We start from the raw sequence: 16,445 nt of genomic DNA, 5'->3' as shown, positions 1-16,445 counted from the left end.
AACCAATTAGATTTCGTTATTCTAAATATATATATGGAGCTTAGTAAATATGGCATGAAATTGTTTGGGAAAATACATACTGACACTGCAGTACTGGATATTTATTGTGGTATTTTACTATGTTTGCAGAAGTTGTGAGATGTCCTCGTTCTAATACAAGCAGACATGCACACGCAATACATGCATGCATGTCACTATGTACGTGCAATAAACTTGAACGTGACATTAAACCCCTCTTCATCGTCTCGATCTCTCATGCCAGTTTTGCTGTGGGCTATTTACTATATATTTGATCAATTATTGCGTGATAGTTTGGAGGTGTCCAGTTTAAGGTGGGACCTCTGACCCCCCTTCGTGTCACATTGCTGGAGTATTGCTGAGTGCAGACCTATACACAAAAAATAATTATTGAAACAGGTATTTGTTACTTTAATTTTGTATGATATTTTAAAAAAAATAATTTTTTAAACCATTATAGACAGAATAACTGGGGAAATGAAAATAAATTTAAACTGATTTTATTTTATTCAGTGATCATATCTATAAACAATAAACCCCAAAGACTTTGTCATTCATCTTTAAGAGGACAAGGCTTGGCCATTTATATGTTTGTTCAAGTTGTTCAAACATCACTGAGTTTGTCTGCTTACTCAAATTTTATGATGTGTATAAATCTTTGGGATAATAATTATTCTGATTTCAAAGTTCATGTCTACCGTTAACCAGGCTGACACTTACTAAATTGTTGAACTGTAAATCGGCAACAGACATTAAGGAGTAGAGTAACACTTTAAAAGTGAAAATGTATGTTCCAAATTGGAGGGTCTTTTCAGCTGAGTTGTACTTTTGATGGCGCGAAAACAAAGGATCCCTGTTTTTGCATATCATGAAGATGACGCAGGGCAATGCCTACCCAAAACCAGGCTGTGGCAGCATCACAGCCTGACATTTTCTTTATGCTATCAGTAGGGAATGATCTTCAAACTCATTCAAGGTCATTTCACTGTGAACTAGATATTATCTAGTTCAGGGTGAAACAGTTATAATTTAGAAAGATGATCCCTTGGTTTTTATTGAGATTCAGACACTTTCCAATTTCTGAGAACGCAGGTTTTATTGTGAATTATACTGCAACATATTCACACTTTTTCTTGTGTTAGTCCAATTTACTTCCAAAATCACATTTGACTAGAAATACCCCCAACCCTTCCTGCTAATTTAATTATTGATTAAAACAATGTGTTTAATAAGAACTTCAGTGCTTGGTGACCTACACAATAGCATAACAGTACCATGTTGCTATGGTCGGTCACGCTTGAGTGATTGGACCGATGTAGTGCTGAACTGCTCCCCGAGAGGATGAAGAATATGTCAAGAGCCTCTTCTACCATGTCTACAGTCTGTCCCAGGCTAAGATGGTCCTCATCTATTATTGAGACATCCTTATAGATCTGTGTGCCAGCCATACCGCGACACGTCAGCCTTCTTGTTTGGATGTAGTGTTTAGAGAGAAGTGACAGGTTACACGCGACAACCGCGGCCATGTCAGTGTGGGCATGGGTGTAAGTACCCTTGTGTGTGTTTAGCTGTGCAGCTGGCTACACCCAGTGATTGGCTTCCTTCCTGGATCTGTGATATCATCAGGACAGGTAGATGATGCGTGTTCTCTTTGTGCTGTCCAGTTCTATTATTTACAACTGTATAACAACATGTCTGTTATGTGTTTTATGACTGCCAGGGTTGTGCTTATTAAATTGGCCCTTGTCTGCTAGCCCCAGTCAGTCTAGTGATAAGGGTATTGTGAGGGTTAGTTGGGAAATCTGGCAGCTTTTTTTAGGGGCATCTTTTCAATATTACATTATTCAGGGATTATAAGACACATGCTCTTGTCCGTTAGTCTGAGACAAGTAAAAATCTATTGGGGCTAGTTGTTTTTGAATGCTAAATGATAAGGGTATCCTGACGGTTAGTTGGGAAATCTGGCAGCTTTTTTTAGGGGCATCTTTTCAATATTACATTATTCAGGGATTATAAGACACATGCTCTTGTCCGTTAGTCTGAGACAAGTAAAAATCTATTGGGGCTAGATGTTTTTGAATGCTAAATGATAAGGGTATCCTGACGGTTAGTTGGGAAATCTGGCAGCTTTTTTTAGGGGCATCTTTTCAATATTACATTATTCAGGGATTATAAGACACATGCTCTTGTCCGTTAGTCTGAGACAAGTAAAAATCTATTGGGGCTAGTTGTTTTTGAATGCTAAATGATGGGGGTATCCTGAGGGTAGGTTGGGAATTCAGTTTTTTTTAGGGGAATTCTTTCAATATTACCACTGTTCAGGGATAGACATAGGCACTAGTCTGTTAGTCTGAGACAAATAAAAATCTATTGGGGCTAGTTGTTTTATTGTTGGCATCTTTGCTACTACATGTTATACACCATTTGAAAGGTCTAATCTTACCGTTTATACATATGAAAGTTATGTTTATCACATTATTTAAATAATGCATTTACAACTATATTAGTGTGTTGTAAATAAATCTAAGCTAACACATTCATAACGTCCAGATTAAGGACCAAGGAAGCGAAAATTTGACGATTTTCGGCAAATATAAGATTGAATAATATCCACTTTCCTATTTATTTTTTATTTTTATTGTTCACGTAATCGGAAAATTATTTTAAAAAGAATTATAAGTAATATCTGTCATCATCTTTTTCCCTGATAACCTCCGCTGAATAACACGAAGCGTTAAAGACTGCAATTTGACACATCATTATCTGCAAAGCTTATTTTGTCATCTTCCTGATAGTTAACTTGCCTAGAGTCTTTACTTAGCTGTAGCATGAGATTTTATTGCATAAAAATTGGTTTCTAATGACGCTTTCTTCCCGAACACTGCTACAAAGTTCGTAATTGGTCAGATTTGAGCATGTGACCTAAAGCAGCCAATCGAATAACAGCAATGGTACCATCCTTGTGATTGATAAGTTTCAGATTGTGATGAAAGTGTTTTGTTAAATTGTGTTATTATGAACGTTTTAAGCAGGAAATCGCGATCTATATTCAAAATATGAAATTTCGGGATGTATCATGCTAGGGTACAAGCTGTGACAAAGATTTTTAATGTATATATTTTGGCAATGAACATCGTGTCCAAGCCAAGAAATCGAGGTGATGAAAGCTGAGATGTCATTTAACTAACATTACATGTGATCGCACGATAGATGGAAATAGCTTACCCCGGTAGTTTGACAACTTTTAGATATATTTTTGTGGATTTGATTTATTACTTTGTATAATATATTTAAAGTTTGATTGACACATCTTTATTTTGCTCTTTGACTTGTTCGATGTGGACCCATTGTCAAAGTGTGTGTCCGAGAATTTTATTTTTAATAACATTGCGGGAAATAGATCTATCATTTGGTGAATAATCTTTTAGTCTATTGCTAAAAAAATAGAAATTGAAATAGAATATATATATCAGACATTGTGAAAGGTGACAGATTTAATAAATGAATGATAAAAAAATTATATACTATTTTGAAGTGACTTCAGCTTGGGCCTGCGATGTCAAGGGACTCGGTGTTGAAAGAGTTAAATCATGCTGATCATCGTTTTCCAAAAAGGAAATTCAATTTGCTTTGCCATTAATTATGAAAAGATATATTTTAGCATACGAGTCATAATTATCAACAGAAATACTCGTCAGTCACGTTCCTTGCTAAACTAAGTGTGCCATAGGGGCACGCAGGCAAGGAATTCACCGTGCCATTGTGCAACAGTGTTAGGCGTGCCCTCGGCACGATGGCACTAATAATTTCGAACCCTGACAAACAATGTCTCTTTGTCTTTGAAGAGGTTCAGGGCGGTCGGGTAGCCTAGTGGTTAAAGCATTCGTCGTCACGCCGAAAACCTGGGTTCGATTCCCGACATGGGTACAATGTGTGAAGCCCATTTGTGGTGTCCCCAACCGTGATATTGCTGGAATATTGCTAAAAGCGGCGTAAAACCATACTCACTCGCTCACTTGATGAGGTTCAGACTATTAAGAATAACCCCAAATCGTGGTCACTTCCAGCAATTGATGGAAGCTGTCTCTTGGACTGTGAATAAAGGGTACTTACGGCCAGTATTTGTTTTTCACAATGTATTTAAGAATTGACCTTCACTTTGTGTGAATTCATTGGAGTATGAACCTTCATAGAGTGAGGGCCAAGCTGTATGAACGTCGGAGCTTGCAACATTTGCACTTGTGCACATATGATTTTTATTATCCCCCGCCTCGCGAAAGCGCGAAGCGGGGGATATAGTATTCACGACCGTCCGTACGTCCGTCCGTACGTCACACCTGTTTGTTGCCGCGATATCTCAAGAACTAAACACTGGATTGTCTTCATATTTGGAACTATGGTGTATATACAGACTCCGCAGACACCAGTCGGTTTTGGTGACCTTGATCCCATTTTCAAGGTCACAGCAGACAAATCTGCTTTTAGAGTTGGAAAACGGTGTTGCCGCGATATCTCAAGAACTAAACACTGGATTGTCTTCATATTTGGAACTATGGTGTATATACAGACTCCGCAGACACCAGTCGGTTTTGGTGACCTTGATCCCATTTTCAAGGTCACAGCAGACAAATCTGCTTTTAGAGTTGGAAAACGGTGTTGCCGCGATATCTCAAGAACTAAACACTGGATTGTCTTCATATTTGGAACTATGGTGTATATACAGACACCGCAGACACCAGTCGGTTTTGGTGACCTTGACCCCATTTTCAAGGTCACAGCAGGCAAATCTGCTTTTGGAGTTGGAAAACGGTGTTGCCGCGATATCTCAAGAACTAAACACTGGATTGTCTTCATATTTGGAACTATGGTGTATATACAGACTCCGCAGACACCAGTCGGTTTTGGTGACCTTGATCCCATTTTCAAGGTCACAGCAGACAAATCTGCTTTTAGAGTTGGAAAACGGTGTTGCCGCGATATCTCAAGAACTAAACACTGGATTGTCTTCATATTTGGAACTATGGTGTATATACAGACTCCGCAGACACCAGTCGGTTTTGGTGACCTTGATCCCATTTTCAAGGTCACAGCAGACAAATCTGCTTTTAGAGTTGGAAAACGGTGTTGCCGCGATATCTCAAGAACTAAACACTGGATTGTCTTCATATTTGGAACTATGGTGTATATACAGACACCGCAGACACCAGTCGGTTTTGGTGACCTTGACCCCATTTTCAAGGTCACAGCAGGCAAATCTGCTTTTGGAGTTAGAAAACGGTGTTGCCGCGATATCTCAAGAACTAATCGCTGGATTGTCTTCATATTTGGAACTATAGTGTATATACAGACACCGCATACACCTGTCAGATTTGGTGACCTTGACCCCATTTTCAAGGTCACAGCAGGCAAATCTGTTTTTGGAGTTGGAAAACGGTGTTGCCACAATATCTCAAGAACTAATCGCTGGATTGTCTTCATATTTGGTACTATGGTGTATATGGCGGGGGATATTTCGTCACTCTGTGACAAATACTTGTTAACTCTGTTTTTTCGAAGTCTAAGGATAATAAACTTTCTTGTTCCAAATCATGATGTTTTTAAACATCTTGCTTACCTTGAGTGAGTGAGTGAGTGAGTGAGTGAGTGAGTGAGTGAGTGAGTGAGTGTGCAGTGTTGTACCCTGCTTCTGACAATACACCAGCAAAGTCACATGGGGGGAAGCCAGAAATTTCACATTATTGTACCCACATGGGGAATTGAACCACGACCTGCAGTGTGTTGAGTGAACGCTTTAACCACTTGGCTCTCTGCTTACTTGAATAGGTTTGTGATGCTCTAATGTATTGAAAATAATTACCCTTTCTCAATGCCTGTCATATTTTTGGATGACCCTCCCTTTTTCCTTCTTCAGTTTTTCCTGACCCTCCCTGAAAAGAAAAATACAAAAGTATTTTGTATTATTATAAAATGTCCAATGTCCTTTTTTATGACCCACCCCAATTATTTTTTATGACCTGACCCATATGCCAACAATGCCCAAGTGAACCGACCCATTTAATACATATATAGTGTCAAAGGATTCAAATGCTTTAACCACTTAAGGCTCCCTTGCCCCGACAGCTTCTTGCCTTAACATTGATATTAAAGATTCATTCCAAAGGATAGTGTATATTGTGATATTGATGTATTGATAAATTATCTAGCCCTGCTGAGAGGCTGATATTTGTCCCGACTTGGAATTAAGACATTCTAACTAATCACTTATTTATGGTTTGTTGACATAACTTGTGTTTCACTTATAATAGGACAATATAGAAGATGTTTAATCCTTTGTTTTATATTCATTGCATTCCTTACAATCTCAAAATACAATGTTAAAATATGTACCTCTCTTAAGAAAATAAGAACTTTGAAAAATACCAACTTTAAACAAATTAGGGCTGGGAGTCCAAATATACTACCCGGGTACCCACCACCCTATTACCCGACCCTACCCGGGTACCCGTTGTAGATATTTAGATATAGGTACAAACTGTCCGATATGGAAAAGTTTGACCTAAGCCCTGGCAAAATGTATTTAGATGCCTGTGTAAAACGATCTGGTCATGAATACACTGAAGTTTACTGCATCAAGTTTTGTCTTTTTTCAAACATATAAAAGTCAGAAGGAATGGGTGCATAGTCAGAAAGAAAGTGACTTATAGTGTAACCATAGAGTTTTAGATAATTTTTGTCATTAAACAATATATCACGTGACAAACCACGGGTCTGGGTAGTCCTATGGGTACCCGGGTCCTACTCAGTACCCACCCAACACGAGTACCCGAGTTACCTGTCCCAGCCTTAAAACAAATATATGGATTTTTTTCCCAACTTGCTTGCCAGGGGCACTTAGTGGAGAATCCAGAATAAATCCCTGCTGGTTCGATTCAAATTTATGAATATCTGTACTAAATTGATAATTACGTTGGTTGAAATTCAATTTTAAATATTTCATGGATCAGTTTTATTAATAAGGTCATATTTAGAATTAAGCTGATCAATTACAGGTTTAGATAAGAATTGTTTGTCTATACACACACAGAATAACTAATTTTGTTATTTATTGGTATATCAAGATTCTTTTGAGTCCATTAAACATGCTAAACTAACAAAAAATACTCTCAGGCTATTTTGTACACATATATAAATATAATGTACCAGAACTCTGCATGAGTTTCATAAAAGTGGTATTACACAGGAGAGAGTTTACTATTATTTATTTATTTATTTATTTATTTATTTATTTATTCATTCATTCATTCATTCATTCATTCATTCATTCATTCATTCATTCATTCATTCATTCATTCATTCATTCATTCATTCATTCATTCATTCATTCATTCATTCATGCAACCAACCAACCAACCAATCAATTTATTTAATATTTTTTTTATAATTTATTTATTTATCATTTTTGTTAAATATTTAAAATAAATATTTTTCGTGTGTGAATGGGCAGACATCTACGCAATCCACAGCTTTCTCAAACTGAGTTTAGCAGAATACTAGTAATACTCCAAACTTTAATAACATACGACGGCCCACCTTTAGTATTCAGTTCCACCGAGCTATCATAGCGCTCAAGTTATCGTAGCTCCCATACTTTCACATCGACTCACGACTGTCATTTCGCTACGATCGCCTTGTGGAATGAGGCCCTGCACCACAAAGTTTGCAATGGCGTTTTGTTTTTTTCAATGCCCCATGACGTAATTTGTAGACTTCTTTTGCAAGAACCACCGGCAAAATAATGCCATGTGAAGTTAACCTAGCAACAGCGTTGCTGGGGTCATCGAGTGTGCATGTGCTCCACTAACAGATCCATCATCTCTTCAAGTGAGTTCATTAAAAAAGCATTCCAGGGATGTTTGGAGTTTTCAATATTCATTTGTGAAACTTGTTCCCGCAGTACATAAGCAAGTAATAAAATTAGTTACAGCACATTTCACATACTCGCTGACGCGAAACAATGTGAATTATTTATTGATACAACTGAATTCTTCAGTGAAAGCAAGATGCCCTGGTCTCAAGGGACCTCCAGAGTACTGACACCCTATCAGGGATTGTCAGGCAGTTTGCTCTTCCAGGTTGAACTTTAAAGTCTTTTATGCAACTAAAACTTGCTGCGTTAAACAACAAACTAAACTAAACTATTATTACTACTATTACTACTATTATTACTATTATTACTATTACTACTACTATTATTACTACTATTACTACTACTATTATTACTACTATTACTACTACTATTACTACTACTATTATTACTACTATTACTACTACTATTATTACTACTATTATTACTACTATTACTACTACTATTATTACTACTATTACTACTACTATTACTACTACTATTATTACTACTATTACTACTACTATTATTACTACTATTACTACTACTATTATTACTACTACTACTACTACTATTATTACTACTATTACTACTACTATTATTACTACTACTACTACTACTATTATTACTACTATTACTACTACTATTATTACTACTACTACTACTACTATTATTACTACTATTACTACTACTATTATTACTACTATTATTACTACTATTATTACTACTATTATTACTACTATTACTACTACTATTACTACTACTATTATTACTACTATTACTACTACTATTACTACTACTATTATTACTACTATTACTACTACTATTATTACTACTATTATTACTACTATTACTACTACTATTACTACTACTATTATTACTACTATTACTACTACTATTACTACTACTATTATTACTACTGTTATTACTGCTATTGTTATCCCCCGTCATCAAGTTGAAGGGGTACATAGGAATGGATGCATTCCATCTGTCCGTCCATCCGTCACATTTCGTTTCTGGAGCAGAACTAAAAAAACATGAGCGACGACTTGACCAAACTCACATTAGGTGAGCGGATCTTCCAGCTCAGACATACATGAGGTGAGCGGACCTTCCAGCTCAGACATACATGAGGTGAGTGGACCTTCTAGCTCAGACATACATGAGGTGAGCGGACCTTCCAGCTCAGACATACATGAGGTGAGGGGATCTTCCAGCTCAGACATACATGAGGTGAGCGGATCTTCCAGCTCAGGCATACATGAGGTGAGCGGATCTTCCAGCTCAGACATACATGAGGTGAGGGGACCTTCCAGCTCAGGCATACATGAGGTGAGCGGACCTTCCAGCTCAGACATACATGAGGTGAGTGGACCTTCCAGCTCAGGCATACATTAGGTGAGCGGATCTTCCAGCTCAGACATACATGAGGTGAGCGGACCTTCCAGCTCAGACATACATGAGGTGAGTGGACCTTCTAGCTCAGATATACATGAGGTGAGAGGACCTTCCAGCTCAGATAACATGAGGTGAGAGGACCTTCCAGCTCAGACATACATGAGGTGAGTGGACCTTCTAGCTCAGACATACATGAGGTGAGAGGACCTTCCAGCTCAGATAACATGAGGTGAGCGGACCTTCCAGCTCAGACATACATGAGGTGAGCGGACCTTCCAGCTCAGGCATACATGAGGTGAGCGGACCTTCCAGCTCAGGCATACATGAGGTGAGCGGAGTTCCAGCTATACCTCAGGATGTTTCCTAAGAGCGGCATATCCTGCTCAAGATTGTCCCTAGATTGTAATTGTAAAACATATATAATAATGAACAACAATGGACAGACGAAGAGACAATGACGTTGCTCCGGTCATGGGCCATATGGGCATGATGAACCGACACAGCTCAGGGGACGATCAATTAAGGCTATTAATGTCATAATATAAATAACAGTAAATAATGGGGAGTGATATAGTCGCCCAAAGTGGCTGACAGTCAATATACAATGAAATGTTGGTGAGGATCAACAACAGGGATTTGCGTCTTATAAATAATGGCAATTAAGTTTTGGAGACATATACATGTCATGGCTACAGGGTAATTAGCTTTTGGAATTAAATGTTCTTCAGACAATGGTTGTCCCAACTCAGTCGCTCTGACAGTATATTCAAATAGAAAGACATATGTGGATACTTCTATTAACAGTGGAGTGTTATAATGGACATAGCGCAAGGTGTCAGTTAATGCATATATCGATCAGAGCCTGGGCAGTCGGCTACCCTCGTGGTTAAAGCGTTTGCTCGTCACGCCGAAGAACAAGGATCAATTTCCGACATGGGTACAATGTGTGAAGCCTATTTCTGGTTTTCCCTGCTGTGATATAGCTGGAATATTGCTAAAAGCAGCGTAAATGCATACTCACTCACTCACACGATCAGAGCTTGACAGTGAAGCTCCGCAGCAATTGTACAGGAATCAATGTGCAAGTGACCAATCATAGTTCAGTGTCACATCTTATGGTTTGATACATAGAGATTACTACACGAGTGTCTGCTATCTTGCGAGCTGTTTCAAAAGGTATCTAACAAGGGAAAGCGAGTTGTAAAATAAATGATATCTGACGGGCACAAGTGCAGTAATCTGTTTCTTACAAACCCTAAACTTGCACCATTTTAGCATCGAATCAATGCATCTTCTGTCAATTTTCAATTGACATCATGAGCATCGATCCACACAGTTGGGATACGATGACATATATCAACCAAGTCAGCGAGTCTGACCACCCAATCCTGTTAGTCGCCTCTTACGACAAGCATGACTTGGTTAGAGAATATAATCGATCCCAATTGCATGGATCGATGTTCATGATATCAATCACTGGATTGTCTGGTCCAGATTCGATTATTTACAGACCGCAGTTATATATCAGGAATATTGCTGAGTTTGGCGTAAAACAACCTAACAACCAAACAACCAATCTTACTAAGCCCCATATGAGAGGAACTTGTATCACAGACATTTTCTTTTCCCTTGAATACTCTACAATGTGGTCGAAGTTGTCCTGGTCTCTAATGAACTGTGACATGCACTGACTGTGTTTGTTTGACAGGGCGAGGTAAGGCAGGGGTATTAGGTTACTTGAGTTTCATGAAAGGACCATGTAACTAATAATAACAACAAACAACCTCGCAGACGAGGTCGGCCTTCGTACGCGTCTGCAAATTGTTTGCGAGTTTGTTCTTTATTGTTATAGTTATATGGTTATGTGGTTTTACATACAATATGATCGTGTTTGCTGTAAATAACGGTGAGTCGGTGACCTTACGGAACGGGGCAAACAGAAGTCGTAAGTACCAGATGGACACCGAAATTAATGTAAATATTATAGAATGAAAGTTTGATTATAATTAATAAAACAGATTACGTCGATTACAAACATGAGTCCAGATATACAATTAAACAATTTTTAGTAGTGATGGTGTAACGACATGATTAACTTGCGTAATTCAATACGGACTTGTTCATTTTCTATTTCCGATGACAGTTCATGATGAGATGTAGTTTTAGGTTGGGGGTCCGGTTTATCTACCACAAATAACATTTTGATACAGATTTCAAGTACCAAGTTAATACCTCAGCTTATCTATGAGATTGCCATATACGGTGCATCTTTTTCATAGGAGTGGATATCAGCTTCTTCTGCAATAAGAGGTTAGGTGGGGTGTCAGGTGCCAAGGCACAAGAGATAAAATCTAAACATTAATTTATTATGGCCATAAGCAGATCTATGACAGTATAGCTTATGGTGATATGTTCAGAGGTATATTGTTCAGTAGTCTATTTCTGTCTAAGGGCAGATCCAGCATTTTTAAAGGGTGGGGTCCAAAATATCTAAATCCACTCACAGAGAATTTTACTGTCTATGACATACTACAATGGTTTGCAAAAGGTGGTATACGGACCCCTGGATCCCTCTGGATCCCTCTGGATCTGCAAATGCTGTCAGATGATATTGATGGTTGCTGGTGTTCCTGAACTGAGTCTAATCAATAAAATGTACGACTCTGGAACATTAGACCCAGGTTTGATGTTGCTACATTGTCCTCCGATGGTGTTGATGTTGATGTTGATGTTGCTGTGAAGATCCATGTTGTGTAAATAGCGGGGTGCTGTAGAAGTGCTCTGGAAATACGTCCATTATTAGACAAAGGAAATGTCAGCAATGTAAACATGGACAGTCTTGCAGTCAATCAATATGCATATGTATGAATGATTTAAAGCATGTAAGGCTTGATGAAGTTTGCAGTTACATATAAGAACTTTAGTTTCAAAAATAGATTAATCGTTATTACGAATAGTAGCTTGTGTAAGAGGAGGTTGCGACACACATTACTTTGGAGGGTGGATGCATTGATTTCACGAGGATTCTGTCAATTCATGTATCGCAGCGTTGCTCCAGGTAATCAATTTCTTCGGTGTGAGTTTCCAACTTGCTTGTGCATCAGTGTTAAGCTATCATTATCTTTGTTGTTATTGACAGATACTGCCAAACACTGCTGGGATGGTCATGATTTGTTTATTCTTGTTCATGTCTGATCCTTCATTCCCGGGTCACGGGTGGCCCAGTTGTCTGAGGCGCCGCAATTCGATGTGCAGAGTTGCGTCCCTTGCGCATGCCAGAAACCTATGATTGTGGGTTCGAATCCCGGTTCGCCCCGATTATGTTTCTAGGTTTCACCAAAGTGGTAAACGTCTGAGACCTGCATCACTTCGGGCTTTCCTCCCACATGAAGCTGACACGCCGTGATATAACTGGAATACTGTTAAAACTGGCGTTTAACCCAACTCACTCACTCACTCACTCACTCACTCACTCACTCACTCACTCACTCACATAATTGACATTGTAATTTTGATAAGATTTAAGTACATTTAAGACATGGGGTGCATGTGGTTTTATGTTCCCCCGAACGTATGAAACCTCAGACCTAACACGGGACGCATAAAACGTAACGTGGGGTTCATGGGGTTTTATGTTCCCCCAGTAGGTATGAAACCTCAGACCTAACACGGGACGCATAAAATGTAACGTGGGGTTCATGGGGTTTTATGTTCCCCCGGACGTATGAAACCTCAGACCTAACACGGGACGCATAAAACGTAACGTGGGGTGCATAAGACCCCATGTGCATCGAGTGATCATAACTGCTACAACAAATTTATGTATTAATATAACCCCACCGTAATCTAGACTTGCCGCAGGGTAGGGAGAGTCTAGTGGTTAAACCTATGTGGTAAACATTTAAGCCCTGCATCACTTCCGGCTTTCCTCCCACATAAAGCTGACATGCTGCGATATACCAGAAATAATGTTCAAAGCAGTGTTAAGACAGACTTAATAACAGACTTCTTACAGACTACTTACCAACAGAAAAAGAGTTTGATGAAAGTGTAACTTACCGTATTCGACGTAATAAGCGCACAGGGCGCTCTCAAAATTAGAAATAGGGGGCTTTTATTTGAATATTATTTTGGTGGTAAGAAACAGACTTGAAAGATACATTTCGTGGTTTATGCTGACGGCCTGAACTGTTTATATACGACAGATATATTTTTCCAGAATTTAATTGCCCATAATTAAGGGTGCATATAACATACGAGTGCATATCATACACGAATAAATAAGTCTTGTGTACATTGATCAATCGGAAGGAGTGCTAATTGGGATTGTTCACTTGCCAATATATTAGCAAATATCGCTGTGGGCGCTTATTAGAGCGGGGCGCTTATTACGTCGAATATGGTATACATAAACCGACCCCTTTCTACAGAATCTTTTTTCTGGTCCTCAAAATTTGGCTTATCTACGGTCAAATACGGTACTCATTCCCCAGGGCCCACTTGCACAAAGCGATCTTAGCGCTTAGACCATCGTAAGCCTATGTTAAAGTATGGGAGTTACAATCATCCTAGCACTAAAATCGCTTTGTGCAAGTGGGCCCAGGTCAGAAGCTTCTAATGCAAGTTTAGATTGCTAGTAACAGATGGTAAGATTGCAAGATGGTCAGACAAAGGTAATCAGGAAGAACTGGGGGCGTCCTACGTTCTAATGACGACACCTGTGACAGGCTGCTGTTGCAAGGGAGACGTAGCTATCTGTCCATCACATCGTGGACGGGTTAATTGTGTCAGTCTGTGAACACATCATCAAGGGGTAGCAGATTACGTGTTGGTGTTCTGATCTCTGAGCAGCAATATGGCCAAGAAAGAGAAGAAACGTACGTTGTCTCTCTATCAGTTTCTGATGTGGTTTACTTGTTGTTAATGATCTGTTTAATAGAGGAGATCTTATGCTTGGAAGGGGTATAGAGAATCATACCTGTGATTTTTATATCAAATATATCAACATGAGTTGATAAACATTTAAAACTCTTTGGCTTGCAGTGTAGATTTAAAGTTTTATTGATGATTGTTGATGTATTTGATATCAAAAGACACAGTGTGTGATTCTATTTATCGTCCAAATCATCCCTCCAACTTTTTCAGTTTGTATACTCACAGTGTTCTTAGCATGTTCGATGACTCACTGAAAGATCCAAGGTGTAGACTGAACCTTTTCTTGCGAAAAAGTAAACTGATGAGTAACATCTTATTGGGCTGAAGTGATGACGCTGTTCGAAATTACCTTCTCCGCAATCTTTCATATCCTTGGCAACATTGTTAAATCATCCTGACCCGTGAAGACCCGGGGTAGAATAGGTCTTCAGGAACCCATTCTTGTCGTAAGAGGCGACTAACGGGAGTGGGTGGTAAGGCTCGCTAACTTGGTTGATACATGTCATTGTATCCCAATTGTGTGGATCGATGCTCATGATGTCAATCACTGGATTGTCTCGTCCAGACTTGATTATTTACAGATCGCCGTCATATAGCTGGAATATGGCTGAGTGCGGCCTTAAACAACAAACAAACTTAATAATTCCTGTCAAGCAAGATGGCACATCCACATCAATTATCAATTGGTAAAAAAGTTTCTGTAAGCTTTTCAGATAACTTGTTACCTTGGAAGAGATATGTCAGGATGATGTCAACAATCTCTAAGGCCACAGGGATTTGCCAAACATTAAAAAAACACAGTCCATGTTGCTGCCACAAAGTTGTCTGAGGCGGGCTTTGGTTCACTAGGAATTATGCCTGTCCCTGAAGACGAGGGTTGCGACGGGTACTCGAGTACCCGATAACGGGTCGGGTAGCCTAGGACTCGAGTCCAATTTTCAGGACTCGAGTACCCGTTCAGGGCAGATAACTCGTAAGTCACTTCAAAATGGACGACAAAGCGGACAAACGTTCAAATGTTTGGGCGTATTTTGACCTTGATGACACAAAGAAGAAGACCAAATGCCGTCTCTGTGGCATATGTATCAGCTACGCAGGTAGTTCGACGAGTTCCATAAAAAAAAATCACAAGTTTTAACCACAAGAGCATTTACTTTGATATTCTGCGTCACTTGTGGTTTTAGGTAAGCCATGCAGGAATTTAATAAAAAAACATAATACCTTAGAATAGATCAATAGATGTTTGATGACCTTTTTTTCGCAAAAGCATTACAAACAAGTGGGACAACATTGAACTACGGGTACTCGAGTCCGGTTCGGTTATTGTCTGCCGGGTACTCGAGTCCAGTTTTCGTACCCGGTCGCAACATTACTGAACTCAGGCATGATCAATCCTTAAACAGTTTCATAACCATATTTACGCGTCTTGCTGTCTGTAGGGCATTGGGCAATACACTGCAGTCAAACAAAACGACTACTGTTGCTCTTGCTCCGCCATCTCACACCCAGGCCGTCAATTCACGTCGGTTATTGTATCATATAGAGCACTCAACTCAGTAAGGACGGTATTTCCTGGCTTGCAGTTGCTGCCGTCTGCTAACGGGCGGAAACAAAGTTGCAACTTTCACAAACATCTCAACTCACTATAACTGGTGACACTGGGCCCCGTTCCACAAAGCGATCGTAGCGCTAAGATGATCGTAACTCCCATACTTTAACATAGACTTAGCACTAAGATCGCTTTGTGGAATGGGGCCCTGGACTTCAGCTATGTTTACATGTGTTAGCTCGGTCCACCATGCATTGGTGGAATGTTTCAAGTCACGTGAGGCAAATTTTTATAAAACCTAAATTTAAACCCTTTTTAATGCTGCATAGAGTTATGGATAGTCCATGTTCCCGAGGCCAGAGAGTTAACTGACTATAAAAGCCCAGTTTCCACCCTTGCCGAACTAGGCTGGTATTATGGAGTTACATTTAGGCTGAACTAACGAGTTTGCATTGTCCAATCAAAATCGCACAACATATTGAAATCCAGTTCGTAAACTGGTGCTACGATCAAGCCCAGGAATTTGGGAAGATGTGGATAATCATACACTGAACAGATAATACAGAAGGATGTATTGAACCATAACCTACCCATTTTAGTGGTGTTTCATAATGATAAAAACATACTTTGTCGCTCAGTGCA

The 16,445-nt window shown here is 39.2% G+C and overlaps 1 protein-coding gene across 1 annotated transcript in view; it reads left to right on the top strand.

Annotated features, from left to right (window-relative positions):
- The first annotated feature begins 1,512 nt into the window (after nt 1-1,512).
- LOC124137726 (F-box protein At1g78280-like) overlaps nt 1,513-16,445 on the top strand; it is a 33,947-nt gene continuing 19,014 nt past the window's right edge. The window contains exon 1 of the mRNA XM_046504160.2: nt 1,513-1,649. The gene's annotated coding sequence lies outside the window, so the exon portion shown is untranslated. The remainder of the gene's footprint in view (nt 1,650-16,445) is intronic.

This window comes from Haliotis rufescens, unplaced genomic scaffold (assembly GCF_023055435.1).
Source record: "Haliotis rufescens isolate VD_foot unplaced genomic scaffold, xgHalRufe1.0.p SCAF_29, whole genome shotgun sequence".
Classification (NCBI taxonomy): Eukaryota; Metazoa; Mollusca; class Gastropoda; order Lepetellida; family Haliotidae; genus Haliotis; species Haliotis rufescens.
The sequence above is the reverse complement of the archived record's forward strand: the minus strand, read 5'-3'. Positions and strand labels throughout refer to the sequence as shown.